We start from the raw sequence: 17048 nt of genomic DNA, 5'->3' as shown, positions 1-17048 counted from the left end.
TGAAGGTGTTCTAAGATCGGATTTGGATACCTAAGACAGGAGGAGTCAGAGATCTTCTGATGGAAGAAGCTCACAAGACCATGTACTCGATTCATCCGGGTAGCACTAAAATGTATAGGGACCTGAAACCCTACTACTGGTGGCCGACGATGAAGCTTGATGTTGCAAAGCATGTGGCTGAGTGTGTGACTTGTGCGAGAGTCAAGACACAACATCAGAAACCGTACGGGAGTTTAGAACCTTTACATGTACCTATGGGTAAGTGGGAAGACATTGCTATGGATTTTGTCACTAAACTGCCCAGAACAAACAATGGTGATGACATGATTTGGGTGGTCGTTGATCGATTCACTAAGAGTGCGCATTTCATAGCGGCCAAGGAGAAATGGTCTATGGAAAAGCTTGCGAATTCTTACGTGAAGGAAATTGTGAGGCTTCACGGTGTTCCGTTAACGATTGTGTCGGATCGTGATAGCCGTTTCACCTCACGATTTTGGAAAAGTCTACAAGAGGAATTGGGTACCAAGTTGTGTTTAAGTACAGCTTACCATCCGCAGACTGATGGTCAGAGCGAACGAACGATACAAACACTTGAAGATATGCTTAGAGCATGTGCTCTGGAATTCCTAGGTAATTGGGATGAACATTTACCGTTGGTAGAATTTTCCTATAATAATAGTTTCCACTCGAGCATTAAGATGGCACCTTACCAAGCTTTGTATGGACAGAAGTGTCGTACACCATCTTGTTGGCTTGAGGCTGGGGAAAAGCAGTTTATGGGACCGGAGTTGGTTCATCAAACTGCTGAAAAGTTGAAAATAATTAGGGAAAAAATGTTAGCGGCTCAGGATCGTCAAAAGAGCTATGCTGACAAGAAGCGGAGACCGATAACTTTTGAGGTTAGGGATTCGGTTTTGCTTAAAGTCTCGCCATGGAAGGGACTTATAAGATTTGGAAAAAGGGTAAAGTTGAGTCCAAGGTTTATTGGACCGTTTAAAGTTCTTCAGAGGATTGGGAACCAAGCTTACAAGCTCGAATTACCAGAAGAACTGAATGGAATTCATAACACTTTTCATGTGTGTTATTTGAGGAAGTTCACGGGAGAAGTTCCCGACATAATTCCAATCTCTGAATTGAGAATTGATGAGAACAAAAGGTTGATTGAGGAACCAGAGGCAATTGTTGACCGAAAGACTAAGAAATTGCGACGCAAGATGGTTGGGTTAGTGCTTGTCCGATGGAAACACACGAAATGGCCGAATCTCACCTGGGAGACGGAGAATGACATGATGGGTCGCTATCCGCATTTGTTTGTTGATGTGTGATTCCGGGGACGGAATCATTCTAAGGTGGAGAGAATTGTAACGCCTGTGTTTCCGGGCTTGCCATTTTTAGCAATGTAATAGTCTAGGTTAACCTTTGTAACCCATTTTGAAATAATAAGAATGTATTATTAGAGTATTATGTGTTTTGTGCTTAATTGCTTAATTATGTGGTTTGATTAATTAAGAATAAAAATAAGCGTCAAAATTTAGGTGTAAAATAAACTTAATATCTTTGGTTAATGTTGTAGTAGTTGAAACGAGGTTTTCGAATATATATAGAACGCCCAAATCTGACTTCGTATGAGGAAGTTATGATTTATCGAAGTTTCGACATAGCGGTGTGCAGCCTGAAATACTTGATTTGAGATCGGGCGGTTTTTAGCCGAAGCAATCTAAATGAGAATCGAAGATCTCATTGTTGGTATCGAAGCGATAAAAAGTTAGGCGAGAACGGACGTCAAACGAAGAAGTTATGAATTTATAACGAAGTTTTTCTGTCGCGGCCTATTAAAAATAAATAATAAAAATAAAGTCAAAATTAGCCAACGGAGTCTAAACGAAAGTTGTAGAGCGTAGTCTCACCCTTCCGTGGATATAAAGAACGTCGAAAACGGAGTTCGTATGAAGAAGATATGAATTTCCGAAGTTTGATAAATAAATTGTATTTATTTTTAAATCAAAAATCCGGCATTATCCGAAGCCGAGTCACCAGTCCGATCCGACGTACGCCCCGCGTACTCCGAAGAGTGTCGACACTTCGGATGACGCATGCAGTGACGATTGCGGAAGCAGTACGCGCTGCGTACTGCAGTACGCCCCACGTACTCCGAGGCTCCAGCCTCTATAAAAGTGATCCGAAGGCAGCCGGCTATTTTGCCAATTTCTTCTCTTCTCTCTCCCGTTTTGCATCGTTTTGCGTGCCAGAAATACCCCGAAGCCCCGAGGCAAGTCCCGAGATCCCGAAGATCCCGAGAAGTGCGGTTCCCGAGCCGAAGCTCTGCCCGCGAGAAGTTCGATTTTTGTGGAGATCTTCCAGATCTGCTGTGGATTACTACTACTGCAAGTCGTAGTGCTGTCCGATCATCTTCTGATCAAGTGAGTGTATACTACCTTTAATAAACACGATAATAATACAAGTGCGGTTTGAGTGTATTAAGTAAATTGTGGTTTATATGTGTGAGGGTGCAGTTGCTTTCTTCTAACGAGTAACTATGAAGTATTTTATATGATATACTTGTTATGTGTATATTTTGTGATTGTATGCGTGAATGGATATTCACTTTATTCTATCTCATAGATCTGAATTGTTTTCTATGGAATACGTGTTATGTGGTATGCCTCATCTGTTATGTGGAATATATATTGAATGAAAATGATATACAGGTTTTTAACTATGTATGAAAATGTATATTCTTATCTACTAATTGTTGGATTAATGTCTAAGTCCATAACTATATTTGGTAAGACTTGACCCGACCCGGCATGGTCCATTTGGGTTGCATACCATCATGCACTTGGATGAGGGAAATAAGACACTTATGGTTATTAATATATTATAAGTTCTAGTATATTAATAATAAGAATAATAAGATTATTTAATTAGTATTGATCAAGAATTAATCTAGGATTAATTAAGTGATCAAAAGAAGACTAATTAAATATATGGGTTGATTGTGTAAATTATCCATACTTGTATAGTGGGCTAATGCTCCATGGATAATCAAGTTGGGCTAAAACCCATAGGATGGTCCATGGATGCTCCATGGTGTATTTATACCCATGGATCATGGAAATGAAAGGCCATGTCAATTAGGGTTTACATGGTGTAACCCTAACTATATAAGCATCTTATTCATGACCAAAATTGGTGACTAGAATCACACTAGTGTGTGAAGTAAAAGGGCTAGCCGATTTTGATGAGTGTAGAATTCTCTCAAGTCATTCCAAGTGTTTTGATGATTGTGATTCCATTTGAGGTGTCACACTTGGGGCACTAGGCACTCAAGCTTCATGAAGACTTTCTACACCAAAGAGGTATGTATTCTATCTTGCTATAGTTATTGTTTTTGTATGCTAGATTAGGAAAATACCTTGGAAGTTCTTATTTGCATGTATAATAGAGAAAACATAGATCCAAGGTATTTAGGGTTGCATGTACACTTAGGAGTGTCAGAATGCTCAAAACCCAACAGTGGTATCAGAGCCTAGGTTTGTTTTCTTGTTATACCTGCAATAGAAGCTGTAAAAACGAATCTGGTGCTGTCTGGCCATCAGACTCGGCGATTCCATCAGGAGACTCGGCGAGTCCATGCCTAAAAAGTGATGAATTCGATCCAACTCGCCGAGTTGGTTCATGCACTCGACGAGTTGGACCCCCATACAACATATTTTCGAGTTTTTTGGCTAGAAATGGACTAGGAACATTACCCTAAGTTGTTTTTGAACTTATAAACTTGTTTTTGATGTGGTAATGTTCATGCTAATCCATTTTCAAAGATAATTGTCAATAGATTCATGTTTTGTATTAGTTTAAGTTTTAGACTAATTACATGAAAAAGTTTGATTTGAATTATCTTGTTCTTATGAGTTGCTTAGATTAATAGAAATGTTGAGTGAAATAGTTGTTTTCAATCCATTTTAATCTAAGAGTTGAGTATAAAATGTGTTTGTGTAACTTGTCCTCAAGTTACATGAAGAGTCACATTAAAGACTCATAAAATTCATAAGAGTTGGCAATGGTTACAAAATGAAGAGTCTTGTGTCATTGAATAATTTTTATGACTCCATAACTTGTCCTCAAGTTATGGAAGTTCAAGAGTCACTTCATTAAAGAAAAATATGTAACCATAATTAAATCCATAAGTTATAAAATAAAGGAAAAAGTTACTTCTTTTATTAGTTTAAAGTCTTCCATAACTTGTCCTCAAGTTATGGAACTTGAAGAGTTTTTGGATTAAAACTACTTTAAACACATAAGTTATGGAATTAATTAGTTTTGAATAGTTTCAAAACTTGCCCTCAAGTTTTGGAATTTGAAAAAGTTTTCAAGTATGAATACTTTAATTCCAAGTTAGCCCTTAGAATTTTAAAAGTTAAAATTCAACCCTTATACTTTATAATATTATAAGTTAATAATATATATATGTATAAGAGTAAAGTCAGTCTTACCGCTAGTACGCCTCATTCACGAAGCCGGTCTATAAGGTGGGTATAAGGTTGTTGCCTATAAAATGACAACTTAATGGGTGTCCACTCTCACCCACCGCTTGCTTGACTGGTGGAGGGTCGTTAGCCGAACGGGTTTGACAGGACTAGAATTCTCCCTTCATTAAAAGTATTAATGAAAAATACTAAGTAACTAAACTCTTAATAATACCCAATCTTAGTTACTTAGGAAAAATGTGAATAAGGTGCTAATCCATGAAATTACACTTTACACTTTGTCTAAGTCGTTAGTGGAGCGTGTGTGGTTAACCGGCACACTAACTTGGACTTAACAAGGTAGGTAAAGGGTGACTTAATATTTATCATAGTATCGATGGAGCGTGTGTGGTTAACCGGCACATCGATTGAGGGGTAATTTATTAAGGGTACCAAGTGATTTGCATGGTTACTTCACACATCGTTTTGTGATCCTCGGCATCCCAGTCACAAAACTTGGAGGGCACACTCGAGATTGAAACATGCCTTTGAAAAGTTCAATGAATCTCAAAGATCTAGGAATTTCAAAACCAATTAAAACCTAATTATACATTTCGATTATCTTGGTGGAAATTGGTGAATCGTCATTCACCTACCTTCAAATATTTTATAGCTTGGATTACGGCATACCTCTTCTAAGTTATAAAATAGTTTGTTGGGTCCTAGCCTTAATATTTCATATTGGGTGTCATATTAAGGACTTAAGATCAACTATCTTGAATATCTCCCAAAAGATGTCTGGTTTAGACATTTATGATCTTCCCAAATCTCTTGAAACAAGCTTTCCTAATGAGGATGATGTCCCATGGATATCATACTTCTTCACCTCTTCAAATTATTCTCCTAAACCCACAAGTTCTTGAAAAGTTTAAGGTCACTCAAGCCCTCTTGGCAAGGCAAGGTCTAGGTGTGATCACATCTTGGAGATGTAGTCACATATTGACAAGCCGGGAGAGTTGGGTGTCAAAGTCTTGAGAAAGTTGGTGGTTCAATCACTTTCTAAGTCACATAGTGAGTTCGTTTGGGACACCTATGAAACAGACTATGACAAGACCCTTAATGATCTTATCTGTTTGCTAAGATCAACTTCCTAAAAACTTTATCGACATTGACAATAGTGACACAGGAAATCCAGAAAAGCATTCTCTTCCCAATGGAAAGGGATCGGCCATAGTCAACTCGGTTGACCAAATGGTAAAGAGAAAAGCTAAGTCTGTGATATTCTCGTGTACCATTATCAAAGGGTCCATATGTTTATATTGCCAAAGAAAGGGGCATTGGTTGCGAAGCTGCCAGATTTACCTAAGGATGCTAAAGTCAATAAGTTTGACTCTACTTCAGGTAAATTCCACTATCTAACTCTGTTAAGTTTCTATTCTGAGATTCTTGATACATGATGTGACTGGGTCACATGGTGATGTTTTAAGAATCAAAGAAAAGGTGAAGAAACTTAAAGAAAGAATATGCTGAATCTGATGGCGTAGATGGATTTCTATCGCATAGTTTGAAGATCGGATTCTTGAGCTACTTCTCAGGAGTTATGAGATATTGCTTAGGAATAGATAACAACAACTTTTCATATGGATTGTAAGGATAAGTTTTTTTTTTCGCAAAGTTTTAAAATAAAAGAAAATTTTTGATTTTATTTATTTTAAAATATCCTTACAATGGCATTTGAAGAAAAATTGTTGCTTATATGATTCCATTAAAAGCAAGAGTGGAAATATGAAATTGATTCTTTCATTTGTGGTAATGTCTAAATTTACCAAATAAGGAAAGATTCTCATCACCCAAGTTTTAAGTGGACCGGAACTTGGAATCATGCAAGTTGTATAGCATGATGAATGAGAACTTTCAAGCATTGGAAAATTAAGACTAATTACTTATTCACATGGATGTGTGAGTCAAGTAAAGGACTAAGGGATCGAGTACACATTCTTGTGCACTGGTCAAGTCCACCACAAAAGATTGATAAAACTATTCGTCATAGTTTACTAAAGCACAGTAAATATGATTATACTTACAAGCTTAAGTGTAATTCTGAGACATTGAAAAAAAAGGTTCCAATGTATGGCAGAGCGAATAAGAAGAATCAATTTAGGCAGAAGGATAAAAGTTTCTCAAATATGAAAAGATGGGAGAGTACTTTAGTATCAGCTTTTGTGATCATCTTAATGATTAAGATACCATAGCACAATTAGTTCTCTAAGGAAATCTTAGTGCATTCTTATGACTAAGAAGAGGGATCTTGAATTGTTGAAATGGTTAAATCAAGAAGATGAGTCATACTTCATTCCAATACAAGTCTTAGAGTCATACTCCAAGAGTGTAACTTGAGTGACATGTCTCAAAAGAAGGTTTAAAACACTTGTCAAGTGTAAGAGTAAAAGTTTTCTACTCTTGTACATTTGAAATTGGTAAGTTGTGATGTTTTGGATAAAACAAAGACCAACTTAGGCCAATTGTGTGAAGTGTTTTTCTTGATTAGAATCCGCACTATCTCTTGGATGTTTGACAAGGGAGTCTTATATGTCAAGAGGACAGTGGGAGTCTTAAAGGACTTGAAAGTCTCAAGAACTAATCAAGAATAAAACCTAAAGTTCTTCTCTAGCACACAATTTGAGGTTTATAATCTATTGTGTTGACATATACTGTGCCCATTCCAGTTAAAGTTGGCTTTGCATATGAGTTCTTAGAGTTCTCAGTTGGTTGCACAACAACTTGGAAGTAATGGTAGGCCCTTGAGCTGCCAGGTGACAAGAGATTAATATTGAGTTCAGTCCATATGAGTTTGGATTTGTCATTATCCTTGTCTTGTGACTATGATTTTGACAATTCACATGGATAAGAACACATACACCAGTAAATCTAAGTGTCATAAGGTTTCTCTCCGATTCATGAAAATGATGGTGAGGAAACACTTTCACTAAGTAGATTTTAGCTAGATAGCAATTGTGATATTTGCATTCTCAAAGTCGTTAGTGGAGCGCGTGTGGTTAACCGGCACACTAACATGGACTTGTGAGAAGTGGCAAAAAGGTCTAAACATTATGATTACGGCATCTCTCTTCATAATTGTTTAGATACACAAGTGTGCTATCTAAGGGAAGGTGTATGATTTTGATAAAGTCTTATCAAAACAATCTAGTATCAGAAATCTGAACTTTGGTAAGAAAGTCAATGAAGTATTGATTTGTAGAAGTCCAGCTGGTTTCTGAGTACATGTCAAAGCTAGTGGGAGCATAAGTGTTATGCTAATAATCATCATGATAGTGGGAGCATGATAATTATGTTAAGTATTGCAAGCTAGCAATGTTAATTATAGAAAACAAAAGTTTCAATTGGGAAAAAGTTGTTTTGCTATAATTAAGGGAGAGAAAATTATGCTTCATCTCAAATCTATAAGCTTAGGTCGTGAGGTTTTTATCATTTAGTCAAGCATATATATGAATTTCATGTTGGAATGGCTCAACATAAGGAAATTCTGTATATGGGTCCATTATTTGCGTTCTAAAATTCGATTATGATTACGGCATCCCTTTTCATAATCTGAATTATGAGAACTTGGCAAATTGAAATGGAAATGTTATAGCAAAAGACTGGTTTAGTCTTTATGTGAGACATCATGAATTGTGTCCCATATGCTTCGGATATAGGATCGATTACATGTGCTATAATCATCTGTTCTAAAATTTTCCAAATGCCTGGGGCATTAAGAAGGGAAAAGGTTTAGAACTGGATATGACTAAAAGGATTAAACAATTGTCGAGGACAATCTAAGGTTTACCAAAGATTGGTTGCTCAAGGACAGTTGGAAGTATAGTGATAATTCTGGAAGGACCATATTGACATAATCTGTAAGGAGGCAACTCTTGGTCAGAAGTGATAGTCAAAATGGAATCTGGAAATGTTTCAAAGTTAGAATTTTTCAATCTGTGTAAGATTAAGGAAACTTAATGCAAGAAGGATGTTTCCAAGGAGCTGATCTCCTTTGGAATACTCTGTAATGATTGTTGTCAAGTCTTTCTGACTTTGTGCATAATCATTACGAGAGGATCAATGCATATAAGTTTAGAATCTAACAGATTTCAGTAAATGGCATGAATTTGGAATTCTTGCATTTGCGGTAAGGATTTGGGAGTGTGAAAAGAGAATCATTGAAGTTATGTTCAATTGATCTAGTTCACAAGGTAAGGATCATAGACAAACATAGTATGCATACTTGGTGTGTGGCATGACTAGTGTTTAAGAAAACATAGTGTACATGCTTGGAGCATGGGACAACTATTGTTTTAAATTCAAGAATAAAGTTGATAGATGAAACAGTATACAATGAATAATGTGTAATCATATGGTGATAAATAAAAGGTGTTTTATTTATGTTCAAAGAGTTGATACCATATTGGATTCAATTATTATTGTGTTTCACTTTGCATGTTTTGACTTCCCGAATAAACTAGGTTATTCTTCCGGAATGACTAAGTTATTCAAACCATCCACAGTCGGTCATATGTTGGAAGTAGATATGAATTAAGACTGTCATGGGTTGGCTTGTAGAGGTCTAAGGTGTTGGACAAAGGGCTACAACACTCATGAGTGCTCATAAGTTCTGAGTATTGGATTCAACCCGCGTTCATTGGAATCACTTCATGGATTTTATCACGAGTGATCATGAGACGATAATATCTTATATTCTTCAAACCTAGAGATATGAGTTGTTACTATGAGTTGATAGTACATTGATAGCACGAAAACGCATTTGGTAACTCGGTGCTATAAAACGTGCCTTTGTGTATGATTGAACAAGTAGTAGAACAAGCCATATGAGTCGAAGTTTATCCATTCCTTTTACCTTCGGGATAAAAGCGATATCTGTGGGCCCCTCGATGATTTGATGATGACAAATGGAAGTGCTCGGCCGGGCCAGGACTGATTTGATTTGTTCAATTAGTCAGTCGTCATAAATCGGAAATCGGGAAACAACAAATGGACAGAGAGAATGATTATAATCCATGTCTCAGTCCATATGATATCTAGAATGGAGGAATATATGATCCCTTATCTAATGGACAAGTCACTGACAAAGGTCAGAGTTCATCGACAAGGTCAGAGTTCGACGGAAGCTTTTGAGAGCTACGATTGCCAGTTGGTTCCTGAAGTCATACGCAATAATAGTTTTAGACTTATCCAAGTGGGAGACTGTTGGATTAATGTCTAAGTCCATAACTATATTTGGTAAGACTTGACCCGACCCGGCATGGTCCATTTGGGTTGCATACCATCATGCACTTGGATGAGAGAAATAAGACACTTATGGTTATTAATATATTATAAGTTCTAGTATATTAATAATAAGAATAATAAGATTATTTAATTAGTATTGATCAAGAATTAATCTAGGATTAATTAAGTGATCAAAAGAAGACTAATTAAATATATGGGTTTATTGTGTAAATCATCCATACTTGTATAGTGGGCTAATGCTCCATGGATAATCAAGTTGGGCTAAAACCCATAGGATGGTCCATGGATGCTCCATGGTGTATTTGTACCCATGGATCATGGAAATGAAAGGCCATGTCAATTAGGGTTTACATGGTGTAACCCTAACTATATAAGCATCTTATTCATGACCAAAATTGGTGACTAGAATCACACTAGTGTGTGAAGTAAAAGGGCTAGCCGATTTTGATGAGTGTAGAATTCTCTCAAGTCATTCCAAGTGTTTTGATGATTGTGATTCCATTTGAGGTGTCACACTTGGGGCACTAGGCACTCAAGCTTCATGAAGACTTTCTACACCAAAGAGGTATGTATTCTATCTTGCTATAGTTATTGTTTTTGTATGCTAGATTAGGATAATACGTTGGAAGTTCTTATTTGCATGTATAATAGAGAAAACATAGATCCAAGGTATTTAGGGTTGCATGTACACTTAGGAGTGTTAGAATGCTCAAAACCCAACACTAATATGTTGCGTAGAATATGGGTAGATAGTTGGTGTGTAATAAAAAGATGAGAGGCCTCAATGTTGTTGTTGTTGATCTAGTTATTCAGCGGAGTATGGATAACGACCACGGACTCCTTCTAGACAGTCCAGTGGAACGATAGCAGGTTCATAACCTGTAGGTGTTGTGAACGATGTGTTCACCGGTGTACTCTATCCCCCTCATGGTTGCCTTTAGGATATCTATTGTTGAGGAAACCCTTTCGCAGTGGTGTCCGTCCCGATGAAAATCCTAGATTAGGTCCCTTGAGATAGTTGTTGTTTTAGGGACGTAAAGTGAGGATAACGGGAATGGGTAATCGGGATAGTGATTGGTTGGTGAAATTAAATATAACTTATTTATTGTGGGTTGAAAACCCTATATGCTCACCAGGCTCCCAAGCCTGACCCACTCAGTTTTATTTGTATTACAGGAAGTGGCACAAGGGCGTAAGATGGATGGATCATCTTGTTGTTTTGTTTACAAGTCTGTATACGAATATATTTGTTGAATGACTTGTAATGTTTATCATTTATGCTTTATGGTCTGTATCGAAACATGACATCCCGAGTTTTGATTATATAATGAAAATGCATCTCTTGATGAAATGCTTTGATAAATATTATTTTATCATGTTTTGTTTGGGAACAAATTCCGCAACTCTTTCAAATCAAAAGGATTTACTCTGAAATTATTTAAAAGCATAAATGAAAATCAGTCTTTTCTGGCCGAGATTTTGGGGATCTCACAATTCGTGTCTAAGCCTGTAACTATATTTGGTATGTACTTGAGTCAGTTGTGCATGGTCCTTTTGGGTTGCCTTCACCAAAGCAACGAGATAAGATGATTTATGGAGGGAGAGAGAGAGGTTATTATGGTTTATTAATATATTATATGAATAATATACTAAAGAAGAAATCATATGGTTTAATTAATATTAGTCAAGAATTAATTTTGTGCCTAAAAGAGATTAATTAAATAAAGGGGACTGAAACAGTCAATTGTGTGATAGTTGGTGTTGGGTTGTGAAACTTCATGGGCATAGGGGGGAAGAAATTAGGATTGGAAGCCCACTTTATTTTTGTCCAAGGAGGCCTTATTCGAGAAGGTTCTCAAGCTGCTTAGGGCCAAATTCATCTAATTAGGGTTTTGACTGAAACCCTAGCAGCGCAGCTATTTATGGGACCCCAGGGCTTTAGTTTCGGCTACACCAAGAAACCATAAGGTTACTATAGCCGAAATTGTGCCTCTCTTCTCCTCTCTCCTAGATCATCTTCTTGCTTGTGGTGTTTGTGAGCCATTAGAGGTGTTACACTTGTGACACTAAGCTTCTTGAAGATCAAAGATTCTTGCAACTATTGAAAGGTGTCATCTAAAATTGTTGTATTCTAGATTTCATTTTTAATAGTATGCTAGATTAGGGTTTCAAGCATTGGATAAATTTGCATGTATAATAGAGAATCCTAGATCCAAAGCTTTTAGGTTTTACATGTGAACATATGATGTTCTTTTTCTCAAATCCCATCAGTGGTATCAGAGCCTTGCTTGCTTTCTATTGTATTTGATGCATAGTGTCTTTATTCTTTGCTTCAAATCGAATTTTTGGCTATCTGCCTGACAGACTCGTCGATCCCAAAGAGGTACTCAACGAGTAGGATGAACTCGACGAGTCCTACAAGGGGCTCGACGAGTCGGGCTATCCAACAAAGGGAAGTTCGTGATCTTATGCCTATTTTGTTGTGGGATAATTACCAAAACGTTTTTAATTGATAAAATACGAATTTTATTGATATTATCTGATTATCCTTGACAAAATAAAAGATAATGTCACATTAATTGAGTAATTATTTCCTTATATGATAAATGTTAATTATTTAAATTATTTAGTCAATTATCTTGCATGAAATTGGATTAGGTCAAAATTATAATCACCAAAATTAATTGTTTAATTATTTATTTGAATTTTTATCTAGATAGTTTTGAAATGGTTCAAAACTTGCCCTCAAGTTTTGGAATTAAAATTTTTGGATTAAAAGTTTAATTTTGAAGTAATTAAATTCCAAACCCTAGAATTTTACAAGTTTAAAATTCACCATATACTATTATAATATTAAAAATAATTATTATATATGTATGACATAAATGCTAATCTTACCGTTAGTAGACCTCATTCACGAAGCCGATCTATAAGGGGGTATAAGGTTATGACCTATAAAATGGCCGTTTAATGGATGTCCACTCTCACCCACCGCTTCCTTGATTGGTGGAGGGTCGTTAGCGGAATGTGTACGATTGGGCGACTATTTCCTCATTAAAAGTATATATATATATATATATATATATATATATATATATATATATATATATATAGTAACTAAATGTTTTTACAAAATTCCCAATCTTAGTTACTTTAGGGAAAATGTCAATTTGATGCTACTCTATGAAATTACACTTGGTACCCTTGCTAAGACGTTAGTGGAGCGTGTGTGGTTAACCGACACGCTAATTTGGCTCTAAGCAAAGGTGGCAGAGGGTGACTCGATGTTTATCATAGGTCGGTGGAGCGTGTGTGGTTAACTAGCACATCAATTAGGTGACTGTAACATTGGGAGCACCATGTACATTTGCATGGTTATTCACACCCTACTTGTGATTCTCGGTATCCCAGTCACAAACTTGAAGCGCATATTGAGATTTAAACTTGCCATTGAAAATTTCAATGAATCTCAAAAGATCTAGGAGTTTTCAATACATTTAAAACTTAATTATCTTCTGTTTTTCATGGTGTACATTAGTGAATCGTCATTCACTTACCTTCAAATTATTTGTTGTTTAGATTACGGCATCCCTCTTCTAAATTGCAAATAATGTTGTTGGATCCGAGCCCTAATTTCTCATTTGGGTGTTATTGGATCCGAGCCCTAATTTCAGATGTCAAACTCAAACAAAAACAATGCTTCAGGCTCAACCTCATCTGACTCCTTCTCACTTATGAACTTGTGTGGGAGGGTGATCTTTGATGGGACCGATTTTAATGATTGGATTCAGATGATACGAATGGTTACCCGCTACGAGGACAAGGAGTATGTCCTCGACAAGGAGCTGAAGAAGGTGAACGTAAACACTGCTACTCCCGAGGAGATTGCTGCCTTTGAGGCCCACGAGCAAGATGCTACAAAAGTCCATTGCATCATACTCGCGACAACGAATGTAGACATCCAGAAGTCCTACGAGGACTACTATTCGTATGAGACGCACCAGGATTTGCTGGATAGGTACCACCAAAGTGCAAAGCAAGAGAGGTATGAGATCATCACTTCAATGATCACGACCAATATGAGGGACAGAGAGTCTGTCACTGCTCATCTACAGAAAATGCAGAGGTATGTCGACTATTTGCTGAAGTTAAATGTTAACTTCAATGAAGAGTTGGCGATTGATATTATTCTTCATTCGCTTCTACTTTGTTTCAACCAATTTCCGAAGTCCTACCACATGAACAAAGAGGAGGTCAGCTTGAGCAAGCTTCAAGGTTTGTTGAGGACTACTGAGAGCTACCACAACGACAAATCTATTGCATCAACTACCACTACAGCTGCCCCCAACTTGCTATTGGGCAGGGGAATGGTAAGAAGAGGAAGGCTCCTTCAAAGAGCCACCATAAGGGAAAGTCCCATGATGGAACTACTTCTAGTGGAACCAAGGTTGGTCCCGTTGAACCCACCTCCAACCTAAAGGATGCAGAGTGCTAATACTGCAATGAGAAAGGGCATTGGAAACGAAGGTGCCCGAAATATTTGCAAGAAATCAAGGATGGAAAGATCAAGTTGTCCTTCGCAGGTATTTATACTATTCAATCTAATGATTCATCGCATGCTATATATTAAGTACTTGATACAGTATGTGGTTTTCACATTTGTTCTAACTTGCAGGGCCTAAGAAGAAATAGGGAGGTGGAGCCTGGGAATATAAACTTGATCATAGGGAACAAAAGATCATCCCATATCACCAAGATTGGAGTTTACTCTTTAGTTCTTAGTAATGGTTTAGGACTAGATTTGAATAATTGTTGCTATTCGCCAGATATCGCAAGAAACATCATTTGTTTTCATTTTTTGTATACACAAGGATTTAGATATTCATTTGATAATGAAAATGGTTCTATTAATGCTTATCTTAATGGTGTTTTCTATTTTGAAGCATTGCCTTGTAATGGAATATATGAAACTGTGATGGTTGTAGACAGCTTAGGAAATGATATGTTGTATATCGAATCTTCTAACAGTTTGGACAAACCATCCTTGTGGCATTGTCATCTTGGACTTATCAACAAGAAACACATAGTCCAAATCCAAAAGGATGGAGTGTTGGAGTCATTCGACCTTAGGGACGATGACATGTGCGAGTCTTGTTTACTTGGAAAGATGACAAAGTCAACCTTCACTGGTAATCGTGAAAAGGGTGAGTGTTTATTGGATCTCATACACACCGATGTGTGTCGGACCTTGAGATCCACCTCAAGGGATGCAAGCCGCTTCTATGCGACTTTCACTGATGATTATAGCAGATATCGGTATCTCTACTTAATCAAGCAAAAGTCAGAAACCTTTCAAAATTTTCAAAGAGTTTAAGATGGAAGTGGAGAATCAGCTGGGCAGGAAAATCAAGATGCTTCGATCCGATCAAGGTTGAGAGTACCTATATCTTGAATTCTACGACTAACTCAAGTAATGCGGAATCGTTTCACAATTGACGCCGCCTAGGGCACAACAGTTGAATGGTGTAGCAAAGAGGCATCATATAGTCTTGCTAGACATGGTTCGTTCCATGATGAGTCGTGATTTGCTACCTATCTCTTCCTCGGTGTATGCCTTTGAGACTGCCGCCCATATCCTTAACTTAGTCCCTACAAAGAAGATTGCCAATACACCTAATGAGATGTGGACAAGGAAAACTCCCTCGTTGGCACAAATCACGGTTTGCGGTTGCGAGGCTTTCCTAAGATGAGAGACTCACGATAAGCTCTAACCTCGTAGTGAGCGGTGTATTTTCATCGGCTACCCACTGAAGTTCTTTTAATATTTCTTCTATAGACCGAGTGACAATGTTTTCTTCGTTGCGAGGAGATGGGTTTTTACGAGAGTGAGAAATCATAAGCCAAAGGGATAGTGCGAGGCAAATCAATCTTAAAGAGCTTCAAGAGTCGAGTGATGAAGGAACCTCTAACGCTAGCATTCAACCTGAGGAGGAAACTCTTGTTGAACCAATTGACGAGTCCTTACCTCTTAGACGTTCTAGTAGAGTTAGTGTTTTGACTGTGTTGTCTGGTTTTCATATAACAGGTGAGGGTGATATGTTTATTTGTGATAGTACACTAATAAATTTGGATGAACCTAATAGGTACAAGTAAACCATCGCAGGCCTGAAGTCTGCAAAATGGAAAGAGGCTATGGACAACAAGATTCACTCCATGTATGACAACCAAGTTTAGAATTTGGTTGACAATGTGCTAGGTCGTAAGACGGCCAGGTGCAAGTTGATCTTCAAGATGAAGACCGACATGGATGGGAAGGTACACACTTATAATGCGTGATTGGTTGCAAAGGGCTTTACTCAAACTCCTAGGGTTGTATATGATGAGATCTTGACACCAGTTTCGAAGATAAAGTCTATTAGGGTGATGCTAGCCATTGCTGCATTTCATGACTATGAAATATGGAAGATGGAAGTAAGAACTGCTTTCCTTAATGGGAAGTTGGTTGAAGATGCTTACATGAGTCAGCAAGGGGGTTTTGTCGATGCGAAGCATCCTAATAGAATGTGCAAGCTTGAGAAATCCATTTATGGATTAAAACAAGAGTCTCGCAGATGGAATCTTAGTTTCGATGAGAAAATCAAAGATTTTGGCTTCCTATGAAGTGAGGATGAATCATGTCTATATTTCAAAGCCATTGGGAGTATATTTAGCTTCTTCGTATTGTATGTCGATCACATACTGCTCATAGGAAACGACATCCCGACCCTGCAGGAAGTTAAGTCCTGGCTTGGGAAGTGTTTCACTATGAAGGACCTCGGAGAGGCTACCTATATTTTGGGAATAAGGATAGTGAGAAACAGGAGTAAAAGAATAATAGGGCTTAGTCAGAATACTTATTTGGACAATGTACTAAAGTGTTTTAGTATGGAGAATTCCAAGAAAGGGGAGTTACGAATCCAAAGTAATGCCAAGTTAAGTAAGAATCAAAGTCCGAGTACCAAAGTCAAGATAGCAGAGTTGAGCCAAGTACCTTACGCTTCCGTAGTTGGCTCGATCATGTATGCTATGACTTGCACTCGACCTATTGTGGCCTTCGCTTTAGCATGGTCAGCAGATATCTTAAGGGTGCGATAGTATAGTGACGCCAGTTTTTAGACCGACCGTGACAACTAGCGTTCTCAGTCAGGATGGGTCTTTACCCTGAATGGAGGAGAAGTGACATGGAAAAGTTTCAAGTAGGAGACCGTAGCTGATTCAACGTGCGAATTACAGTACATA

The sequence above is a fragment of the Lactuca serriola genome, chromosome 3, assembly GCF_051521515.1.
Source record: "Lactuca serriola cultivar US96UC23 chromosome 3, Lser_US96UC23_V15, whole genome shotgun sequence".
Taxonomy (NCBI): Eukaryota; Viridiplantae; Streptophyta; class Magnoliopsida; order Asterales; family Asteraceae; genus Lactuca; species Lactuca serriola.
The sequence above is the reverse complement of the archived record's forward strand: the minus strand, read 5'-3'. Positions refer to the sequence as shown.